The sequence below is a fragment of the Ranitomeya variabilis genome, chromosome 1, assembly GCF_051348905.1.
Source record: "Ranitomeya variabilis isolate aRanVar5 chromosome 1, aRanVar5.hap1, whole genome shotgun sequence".
In the NCBI taxonomy this organism is placed as follows: domain Eukaryota; kingdom Metazoa; phylum Chordata; class Amphibia; order Anura; family Dendrobatidae; genus Ranitomeya; species Ranitomeya variabilis.
In genome coordinates, this window is record NC_135232.1 from 1,109,645,117 (window position 1) to 1,109,657,147 (window position 12,031).

The 12,031-nt window shown below is 47.3% G+C and overlaps 1 protein-coding gene across 2 annotated transcripts in view; it reads left to right on the forward strand.

Annotated features, from left to right (window-relative positions):
• Window positions 1–12,031, forward strand: part of FAM193A (family with sequence similarity 193 member A) — a 113,727-nt gene that overhangs the window by 41,950 nt on the left and 59,746 nt on the right. The gene's annotated exons all lie outside the window — the stretch shown is intronic.

Genomic DNA, 12,031 nt, shown 5'->3' on the forward strand with positions numbered 1-12,031 from the left:
TGTGGGTCAATTATTATTCAACCCCTAGGTTTAATATTTTGTGGAATAACCTTTGTTTGCAATTACAGCTAATAATCGTCTTTTATAAGACCTGATCAGGCCGGCACAGGTCTCTGGAGTTATCTTGGCCCACTCCTCCATGCAGATCTTCTCCAAGTTATCTAGGTTCTTTAGGTGTCTCATGTGGACTTTAATCTTGAGCTCCTTCCACAAGTTTTCAATTGGGTTAAGGTCAGGAGACTGACTAGGCCACTGCAACACCTTGATTTTTTGCCTCTTGAACCAGGCCTTGGTTTTCTTGGCTGTGTGCTTTGGGTCGTTGTCTTGTTGGAAGATGAAATGCCGACCCATCTTAAGATCCTTGATGGAGGAGCGGAGGTTCTTGGCCAAAATCTCCAGGTAGGCCGTGCTATCCATCTTCCCATGGATGCGGACCAGATGGCCAGGCCCCTTGGCTGAGAAACAGCCCCACAGCATGATGCTGCCACCACCATGCTTGACTGTAGGGATGGTATTCTTGGGGTCGTATGCAGTGCCATCCAGTCTCCAAACGTCACGTGTGTGGTTGGCACCAAAGATCTCGATCTTGGTCTCATCAGACCAGAGAACCTTGAACCAGTCAGTCTCAGAGTCCTCCAAGTGATCATGAGCAAACTGTAGACGAGCCTTGACATGACGCTTTGAAAGTAAAGGTACCTTACAGGCTCATCTGGAACGGAGACCATTGCGGTGGAGTACGTTACTTATGGTATTGACTGAAACCAATGTCCCCACTGCCATGAGATCTTCCCGGAGCTCCTTCCTTGTTGTCCTTGGGTTAGCCTTGACTCTTCGGACAAGCCTGGCCTCGGCACGGGAGGAAACTTTCAAAGGCTGTCCAGGCCGTGGAAGGCTAACAGTAGTTCCATAAGCCTTCCACTTCCGGATGATGCTCCCAACAGTGGAGACAGGTAGGCCCAACTCCTTGGAAAGGGTTTTGTACCCCTTGCCAGCCTTGTGACCCTCCACGATCTTGTCTCTGATGGCCTTGGAATGCTCCTTTGTCTTTCCCATGTTGACCATGTATGAGTGCTGTTCACAAGTTTGGGGAGGGTCTTAAATAGTCAGAAAAGGCTGGAAAAAGAGATAATTAATCCAAACATGTGAAGCTCATTGTTCTTTGTGCCTGAACTACTTCTTAATACTTTAGGGGAACCAAACAGAATTCTGGTGGGTTGAGGGGTTGAATAATAAATGACCCTCTGAAAAGACTTTTCACAATTTAAAAAAAAATAAACAAAGAAATAACATTCTTTTTTGCTGCAGTGCATTTCACACTTCCAGGCTGATCTACAGTCCAAATGTCACAATGCCAAGTTAATTCCAAATGTGTAAACCTGCTAAATCTGCAGGGGGTTGAATACTACTTGTAGGCACTGTATAACAGCTTTGTCCTGTATAAAAAGTCCCAAGGACCACTTACTTTCCTGCACTTTCAGGAAAAAATTGTAGAGAGCCTCATATTTGAGTCAATGGCATATCGGGGGAAGCCTTCGACTCTGAGGATTCCCGGAGACTTGCAGAACGCCATTTTCCTTACCCTGTCCCTGTCACTCCCACCCAAAGGTATCCTCAAAAAAGATGCCGAGTTTGCAGAAAGCATGGCAGACGGAGTGATTCCATATTCTATTGCCCCACATGCCCATCCCAACCAGGCCTTTGTATCTCCCCCTGTTTTGAGACCTACCACACCACCTACAATTATTAGGGTTTTTTTTTTCAATAATTTTTATTTTCTGCTTAGTGGCCCCAGTAGAACAATTTGGAACAATTGATAAAGAATATTTTAATTAGTAGATCCCATTTTACCCCATTTCGCAATTAATTCCAGAACTTGGTCAATCCCATACCAAACTACTATCACAACAAATTCTCATCCACGTACCCACGTCTGTACGCTCTAGAGTGTGGACCCCACAAATGTTCTTGCAAAGTCAGGTCATCTGAAAATTCTAGGACTCGATCAATCCCATATCAAACTACTATTCCAACAAATTCTCGTCCATGTACCCACGTCAATAAGCGTTAGAATGTGGACCCCAGAAATGATCTTGAAAAGTGAGATCATCTGAAAATGAATTCTAGGACGACTTGATTACTCACAAACATTGTTGACCATTTATCTAACTTTGACTGTTTTTACGACTGTCTTGCTACACAAAACTTTGGCTTCCATTTATATTACTTACATTTATGTTGATGATACGGGCATGACCATTTTATTGTAGGATTCCTAAAAAAATTAGGAAGTTCCGTACTTATACAGTAAGGGCTTTACTTTATGGTTCTTGCCGAACCTCTGGTACCAGACAATACTTTCTATAGAGAACTGGTTGTTTTGTGCACATAGCGGTTCTGACCTTGGCGGGTGGGAGCTTGCTATGGTGTACCACGTCTATTGGCACATTTGTCTCTCATATAGGGATTGATGGAGCTAAAAGGATGTTGTACGACCAGTCTCTGAAAGTGTCTGCCATTCTAGCCCTGATGGTGTTCTTTCATCTTTGGAACAAACTCCGCTTTGCCACATAGTTGGCTGCATTTTCCTCCACATTTTGCCCTTCATTCCAGTACAGTTTATTCTTCCTGCTACACTATACGCAAATGCGGGACAACGGTTTTGTTAGCAAGACCAATTTTATAGTCAGCCAATGTGTTTTCGGAGCATGCCTCCCTCTGAGTGTAATAATTCCTGGAAGGATTTTCTTGTTTGCTCAACGTCTCTAGAAGCTTTGAATGGGTCCTGGATCTTCAATTTCACCCTAAAGACCAAATGGTGTGCCGTCTATTATACACACTGCTTTGTCACCAGTACTCAGATTGGTGCCATATTGGATATATTTCTGAACACTTAAAAACTAGTGAAATAAAATTTGAGGTGTGTTCCTCAGAACTTACAAAAAAGAATCATAAAAGAGACAGTGAAAAAAATGCAAATTATAAATTTTCAAGCTTGTGTTGCATCAACTGCATAAAAAATGGTGGCATCAAACTACTCATTACCTCCCTAGATAAATAGATTAGAGGGTACAATTTATAAAAAAGACATTTATGGGGGATTTCTGTTGCTCTTGAACCATACAGGCTCTGCCACTATAACAATCTATTTCAAATAAAACCAAATTTGTCACATTGTGCCCCTTTCTGTCCAAGCCCTGCCATTTGTCCAAACAGAACTTTTTGACTACATATGGGATATCGCTGCGCTCATAATAAAGTGGGTAACGAATTGTGGGGTCCACTTTTTGGTGGTGTTTCTGAAAAAAGTGAGAAATTCAGGTCTAAAACAAGATTTTCGTGAAAAAAATGATTTTTTTTCAATTTGACGACCTAATGTTATCAAACTCTGTGTCGTAAATGTGGGTTCAAATTGCTCAATATACCACTGATTAAAGTCTTTGAGGAGTGTAGTTTCCAAAATGGGGTCAGTTGTGGGGGGTTTCTGCTGTTAGGCACATCTACAAACCCAAAATGGCGTCCGCTCTCACAATTAAGAGATTAAAAAGTCAAACGGCGCTCCTTCCCTTCCGAGCTCCGCAGTGCGCCCAGAGGTTTACCCCCACATATGGGGTATCGACATACTCAGGACAAATTGCACAACAACTTTTGGGGTGCAATTTCTCTTGCTACCCTTGGGAAAATAAAAAATTGGGGTCGAAAAGATCATTTTTGTAAAAAAAAAATATGATTTTTATTTTTTCGGCTCTACGTTATAAACTTGTGTGAAGCACTTGGGGGTTCAAAGTGTTGACCACACACCTAGATAAGTTCCTTAGGGGGTCTAGTTTCCAAAATGGTGTCACTTGTGGGGGGGTTTCCACTGTTTAGGCACATCAGGGGCTCTCCAAACCCGACATGGCGTCCGATCTCAATTCCAGGGAATTCTGTGTTGAAAAAGTCAAATGGCGTTCCTTCCCTTCTGAGCTCTGCTGTGCACCCAAACAGTGGTTCCCCCCCCCCCCCCACATATGGGGTATCGGCATTCTCCGGACAAATTGCACAACAAATTTTATGGTTCATTTTCTCTTTTTACCCTTGTGAAAATAAAAAAAAATTGGTTCTGAAGTAAAATGTTTGTGAAAAAAATTAAATGTTCATTTTTTCTTTCCACATTGCTTCAGTTCCTGTGCAGCAACTGAAGGGTTAATAAAGTTCTTGAATGTGGTTTTGCGCACCTTGAGGGGTGTAGTTTTTAGAATGGTGTCACTTTGGGGTATTTTCTGCCATGTAGACCCCTAAAAATGACTTCAAATGTGAGGTGGTCCCTAAAAAAATGGTTTTGTAAATTTTGTTGTAAAAATAAGAAATTGCTGGTCAAATTTTAACCCTTCTAATTCCCTAATAAAAATGTTTCCAAAATTGTGCTAATGTAAAGTAGACATATGGGAAATGTTATTTGTTGACCATTTTGTGTGACATATCCCTCTGATGTAAGGGCATAAAAATTCAAAGTTTGAAAATATTTCCGTTTTTTTAAAATAAATAAACACAAGTAATATCGAAGAAATGTGACCACTAACATGAAGTACAATATGTCACGAAAAAACAGGATCCGTTGAAGCGTTCCCGAGTTATAACCTCATAAAGGGACAGTGGTCAGAATTGTAAAAATTGGCTTGGTCATTAAGTACCAAATTGACTGTCACTAAGGGGTTAAACCTGCTTTGTTTTTGATGCTTCCTGGTATTTGGATTTGAATACCTTAGACTAACTCTCTCTCCCTACAAATGCCAAGAAACAAAAAAAAAAACACCAAAAAACTAATCGCCTTGCCTCAAAAAAAAAAAAAAAAAAAAATTGACCAAAAAGTCACAAGCCCAAAAATTATACAACTAAAATTTTAGTTTAGTCTGCAATAAAATAAACCTTTTAATAACCTTCTCAATTAAAAAACAAAAAACACTTATGCTCTGAGTGTAAAAACACCATTTTATCCTTATTTATTTTTCTTATGTGATAAAGGGTAACTAAACGATACATGTGCTACATACATCGCTGTGTCTGTATTCACCCAAACTATAACATGAGTACACCATTTATCCTGCCCAGTAACCAACTCCTGAATTGACGTTTTATGATCATTTCACTTAACATTGAATAAATTCTCAAACAATAATATCCCCTAAACCCCGAAGCCTGTGTTCACCTTCATGACCAGGTCAAATTTTACAATTCTGATCAGTGTCACTTTGTGGTAATAACTCTGGAGCGCTTCAATGGTTATGAGATTTTTTTTTTCATCATACATTGTACTTCATGATAGTGGTAAAATTTCTTCGATATGTCTTGCTTTTATTTGTGAAAAAAAAATCGGAAACTTGGCGAAAACTTAAATTTTTATACCCTTAAATCAGTGTTATATCACACGAAATGATTAGTAACATTTCCCACATGTCTACTATACATCATAACAAAAAAAAATTTTTTTAAAACAGTGCTGAAGTAAAAAGTTGGCCAGCGATTTCTCATTTTTCCAACAAAATTTACAAAACCATTTTTATTAGAGACCACATTGTGTTTGAAGTTACTTTGTGGGGTCTAGATGACAGCACCCAAGTGACACCATTCTAAAAACTGCACCCCTCAAGGTACTCAAAACCACATTCAAGAAGAATATTAACCCTTCAAGTGCTTCTCGGGAACTAAAACAATGTGTAAGAAAAAAATTAACATTTTACTTTTTCATAACATTTTTTACTTTAGACCTATTTTTTATTTTTTTTTATTTTCAAAAGGGTGACCGAAGAGAATATGTACCCCAGAATATGTTATGCAATTTCTTCTGAGTATGCTAATACCCTATATGTGGGGGAAAACTACTGTTTGGGCGCAAGGCTTGAAACGAAAGTATCATCTTTTGATGTTTTAAGCACAAAATTGGCTGCAGTAGAGAGTGGACGACACATATCACATTTGGTGCGCCCCTGAGGTGCCTAAACAGTGGAAATCCCCCACAATGGACCCCATTTTGAAAACTAGAACCCTCAAAGAACTTATCTTAGATGTGTGGTGAGCACCTTGAACACCCAGGTGCTTCACAGACATTTTAGATGTTAAGCTGTGAAACAAAAAAAAATCCGTTTACTCTGTCGCCTCATTGGGGGACACAGGACCATGGGTGTTATGCTGCTGTCCACTAGGAGGCGACACTATGCATAATCTGAAAAAGATTAACTGTGGCTCCTCCTGTGCAGTATACACCCCTGGACGGCATCAGCCTTCTCCAGTTTTTGCTTAGTGTCGCAAAGGAGGCACACCTAAAGATTTTTACTCAGTTTTACTCCGTTTCCCGTTTTCCGACGGGATTACAGATGAAGAAAAGAGGGTCTCCTGTGAGACCCCCGGCATGGCTCCTTCCTCGGCCCCCTATTATGGGGTGCCCAGTTGAAGTTGAGAGGGCTATTCCCCATGCTGCTCCTTCCCCAACCCCTCGGGTGTTGGTTCGAAGTCGAGACCCCCCTCCTTCCCCAATTCCTTTTGGTTTCTGGGTTGAGGTCGAGGCGAGGATAAAGGCCCCTGAAGGTGTGACAAAAGCACCCTCCCTATCCCCCTCTGGGGGTATTAGGTTGAGACACCTCAGGTAGGGCCTGTACAGGCAGCATCCTACAGCTCCCAGCAATGGGCCAGCACACTGCGCCTGCATCCAGGGACCCCAGCCCAGCTGCGGGCTCCTGTTGGGGCCGGGGGGAGTGCAGGCAGGCATGGCACATACAGACACAGGGCTCCCTGCGTCCCTGTCTCTGCGGCAGCACCAGCTCTATACTTCCTCAGGGGGACCCCAGCCGGGCTCCCCCTTCCGCTTATAGCCCCACCGCCATCCTGCCTTCAAATCCGGAGGGGTCCGGTTCAGATCCGACCCCCTCCCGGACTTTCGCGCCGGCCTGGAGCCCTTCTGGGCCTCAGGCATCTAATTTAGGCCCCGGCTTCGGCCTAGCTGAAGCAGCAGCCTCCTCTCCGCCCCCCGGCCCGCCCCCCGGATGACAAATATGACACTCTACAGTGTCATACAAGGGGCGGATCGAGACAGAAAGGGCGGGTTTTTTATAGCCTTGCCGCCTTTTTCCAGCTCTCCGCCCCCTTCTCCTCCTCTCTCCTCTGTCTCTGCAGCCATTTTCGGCTGCAGATTAACCCTGCATCTCCCGGTCTGCAGGACCAGGACCAGGCAGCCAGTCTCCGGGGGGCACAGGACTGTGGATCTTCGGCGCTGGACCTCGGGGCACACTGGTGGGGTAAGATCACAGCTGGGTCATCTTTACTCAGCTGTGAATCCATATTACCTATAAGGCTCCCCTGTAGGTTCTCTACCCCTGTAAGGTCCATCTGCTGGCAGCACTTCTGCACTCTGTGCACTATGCCGGGCTCAAGGTCTAAGAGAACCAGGCAGAACTGCTATTATGCATTCTGCACAGCCTGCAGGACCGCTCTCCCCAGTAGTAGCACGTACCCGCATTGTCAGAACTGTATACAAACTACTGTGTCACAGCCTCAAGAAGCCCCTGCCAATGCCTCGGTGTCTAATGCCACACCGGAATGGGCTACTCAGATATCGCAATCTATGATGCAGTCTATAGATAACCTAACTTCCACATTGCTTCAGGCTCTGCAGGGTCATGCCCCGGCTATGACCGTTACCCAGCAAAGGGAGAGCTTGACTCAGGAACAAGATGACCCTGGCACATCCACGTCTAGGTCACGACGCAAGCGGATCCATAGATCAAGTCCATCTGCGTCATCCCATAGCACACGGTCATCCCCCTCTAGGGAGAGACACCGTTGCTCCAGGTCATCTAGACCGTCCCATTCCAGGGACAGACAATGCAGATCTCCGCAATCCCCAACCAGAGAAGGCCTCCTCCCCAGCTCACCCAGCAGGGGACGCCTCAGTGATACACAGGATTCGGAAGGCATCTGCGACTCTGACTCAGACAGAGAAACGGAGGGGTCCCTGATCCCAATCCCTCCTAGCAATACAGCGCTAGTTGAGGACATAATATCGTCCATCCATCGGGTGCTGGACATTTCTGATCCGCCACCAGAGGCCCCAGAACATCAGATTTCCTTTGAAGGACCTCTGAAGCCGCCTAAGGTTTTCTCTAACCACCCAGAGTTTAAGGCGATCCTTAAAAAACAGCTCTCACAGCCTGAGAAAAAATTCGCTAATCGCAAATATCTGGAGGCGAGGTACCCCTTCCCACAGAAGGACACCAAGGAATGGACAGATCCACCTGAAGTGGATTCTCCAGGCTAGCAGCACAGACCCTCCTTTCACTGCCAGATAGCTCAACCCTAAGGGACGCAGCAGACCGGCAGGTAGAACGCATGGCTCGTTCAATTTTCGAGGCAGCAGGGGCATCCCTGGCTCCCGCGTTCGCCTCAGTTTGGGCTGCCAAGGCCATCCTTGCCTGGGCAAAGAATTTACAAGCCTTCCAAGCATCCGCTCCTGAACTGTCGGACCAAGCGGTTCAAATTGCTGTTGTAGCAGATTACATGCTCCATGCAGCTCTGGATTCAGCAAGGCGAGTCGCGGGGATAGCATCAAACGCCATCACGATTCGGCGTATCCTCTGGCTGCGGGAATGGAAAGCGGACGCAGCCTCAAAGAAGTCCCTCTCGCACCTCCCCTACCTCAGTGGGAGACTTTTCGGTGAACAGTTGGACACTATGATATCCAACGCCACAGGGGGTAAGAGTACTTCTCTTCCCCAACTGAAACCTAAACGCACTTACAAGAAGCGTAACCAAACTCGATTCCGATCCTTTCGGAATTCCTCCGGCTGGTCCGTCTCACGTCCAGTACAAAATCGTAACCGTTCCCCACGCAGGGACAACTCACGATCGACGCAAAGGTCGGACAAGACCTGGCAGTCAAAAGCAGGCCAGTCTAAGCCCAGAGGAGGAAAATCTCAGACTTTCTCCTCCTCATGACTCACGGACTCCGGAAGACACCACACCAGTAGGCAGCCGACTTTTGCTCTTTCATCAAGTCTGGCTGCCTATTACAGAAGACAGGTGGGTCACGGAACTAGTGTCTTCCGGATACAAAATAGACTTCACCTCCAACCCACCGGACCGGTTCTTCCTCTCTGTCCCCCCAAAACCGCCAGCCAAGGCTCGAGCCTACCACCAAGCGGTCTCCTCGCTTTGTCAATCAGGAGTCATAGTACCGGTACCCACAACCGACCGCTTCCGAGGGTTCTACTCCAATCTGTTCGTAGTTCCCAAGAAAGGAGGCAGCGTACGGCCCATACTAGACCTAAAACAGCTCAACAAATATGTACGGGTCCGTCATTTCCGCATGGAGTCCCTTCGGTCCATCATTGCGTCCATGGAGAAGGGAGAATATCTCGCCTCCATAAACATACAAGACGCATACCTGCATATACCCATTGCACCTGCCCATCAGAGGTTTCTCAGGTTCGCAATAGGCCAGGACCACTACCAATTCGTGGCTCTCCCCTTTGGACTCGCCACGGCTCCCAGAGTGTTCACCAATGGACGTCCTGCACTCCAGAGGCATAGTAGTCGTTCCATACCTGGACGATCTACTCATCAAGGCTCCCACCTTCAAGGACTGCGAGCTCAGCGTCTCAATCACAACCGATACTCTCAGTCGCATGGGCTGGTTAATCAACCTACAAAAGTCATCACCAACCCCAAGTCAGTCCCTGACCTTCCTGGGAATGTTATTCAACACCTCCAGGGGTCTAGTGCTCCTTCCCAAGGACAAGGCACTGGCTCTCCGACTTGCAGTTCGCACCCTCCTCCGCAAACCCCCTCGATCTCTCCGGTTTGCCATGAGAGTCCTCGGCAAGATGGCAGCGGCAATAGAAGCTGTCCCATTTGCCCAGTTTCACCTCAGACCTCTCCAACTAGCCATTCTCAAGTCCTGGGACAGGAATCCCTTTTCTCTCGACAGGGAGTTCCAGCTAACGTCGTCAACCAGGAGGTCCCTGCACTGGTGGCTCAAGCCAACCTCGCTAGCAAAGGGGAAATCCTTTCTCTCAGGTCAATGGAAGGTCCTGACCACCGACGCGAGCCTGACGGGTTGGGGTGCGGTGCACCTACACCACAGGGCGCAGGGCAAGTGGTCCCCAGCGGAAGCGACCATGCCCATCAACATCCTGGAAATTCGTGCCATCCTACTGGCATTGAGGGCCTTCCATCACTTACTGGCAGCCTCTCACATCAGGATACAGTCGGACAATGCCACGGCTGTGGCATATGTGAATCATCAAGGGGGGACCCGCACTACCCAGGCGATGCGGGAAGTGTCACATATCCTCCGCTGGGCGGAGGACACAGGGTCGGTTCTTTCGGCGGTCCACATTCTGGGTGTGGACAACTGGGAAGCAGACTTCCTCAGCCGACAAGGAATAGACTCGGGAGAGTGGTCTCTCCATCCCGAAATTTTTCAACAGAACTGTCTCCGCTGGGGGACCCCGGATGTGGACCTAATGGCATCCCATTTCAATGCCAAGGTCTCCAACTTCATTGCCAGAACACACGATCCGCGGTCGCTCGGAGCAGACGCTCTGGTTCAGGACTGGACCCAGTTCCAGCTTCTGTACATTTTTCCACCTCTCCCCCTGATATCCAGAGTGGTGAGGAAGATCAAACAAGAGGGAGTTCCAACCATCCTCATTGCACCGGACTGGCCCAGACGCACATGGTACGCCGACATCGTACAACTCACAGCAGACGCCCCTTGGCGTCTCCCCGACCGCCACGATCTTCTATCACAAGGGCCGTTCTACCACCAGAACTCAGGGGCTCTCAATTTGACTGCGTGGCCCTTGAGACCTGGGTTCTAACCCAGGCAGGGCTCTCGGCAGATGTCATTGGAACCATGATCAGAGCACGGAAACCAGCCTCTGCCAAGATTTATTACCGTACCTGGAAAGCTTTCTTTACCTGGTGCGAATCTCGTGGCCAGATCCCACTCCCTTATTCCATACCCAAAGTACTTGGTTTTCTCCAATCGGGACTGGAGGCCAGGCTGTCATTGGGCTCGCTTAAGAGCCAGGTGTCAGCCCTCTCAGTGCTTTTCCAAAAGCGCATTGCTACCAAGCCGCAAGTAAGGACTTTCCTTCAGGGGGTTTCCCGATTAGTTCCCCCCTACAGACGACCACTAGAAACGTGGGACCTCAACCTGGTCCTGACAGCATTGCAGGAACCACCCTTCGAACCTCTTAAGGAGGTCCCGCTCCGCCTTCTTTCCCAGAAGGTGGTTTTCCTGGTGGCAATCACCTCGCTACGCAGGGTGTCTGAACTGACAGCACTCTCCTGCAGACGGCCTTTCCTGGCATTTCACCAGGACAAGGTAGTTCTTCGTACGGTCCCATCCTTCCTCCCGAAGGTTGTGTCCGACTTCCACCTCAATGAGGAAATTTCACTACCATCCCTTTGTCCGGTTCATAGAGTGGAGAAGGCTCTGCATACGCTTGACCTTGTCAGGGCTTTGCGTATATACGTGTCTAGGACTGCGTCCTTCCGGAGGTCTGATTCCCTTTTCCTCCTTCCGGAAGGCGGCCACAAGGGTATGCCAGCTTCCAAAGCTACTCTTGCCAGGTGGATCAAATCCACCATACAAGAGGCGTACCGCCTTAAGAATTCTCCTCTTCCAGCCGGTATTACGGCACACTCTACACGGGCGGTAGGGGCCTCCTGGGCCATTCGGCACCAGGCTTCGGCACAACAAGTGTGTAAGGTGGCCACTTGGACTAGCTTACACACGTTTACTAAACACTACAGGGTTCATACCCAGTCCTCAGCGGACGCGAGCCTGGGTAGACGTGTCCTGCAGGTGGCGGTGCCCTAAGTGTACGGGCCTGTCTGCACAATATTCGTCCATTGCTTCCCACCCAGGGACTGCTTTAGGACGTCCCATGGTCCTGTGTCCCCCAATGAGGCGACAGAGTAAAGGAGATTTTTGTGTACTCACCGTAAAATCTCTTTCTCTTAGCCTCTAATTGGGGGACACAGCTCCCACCCT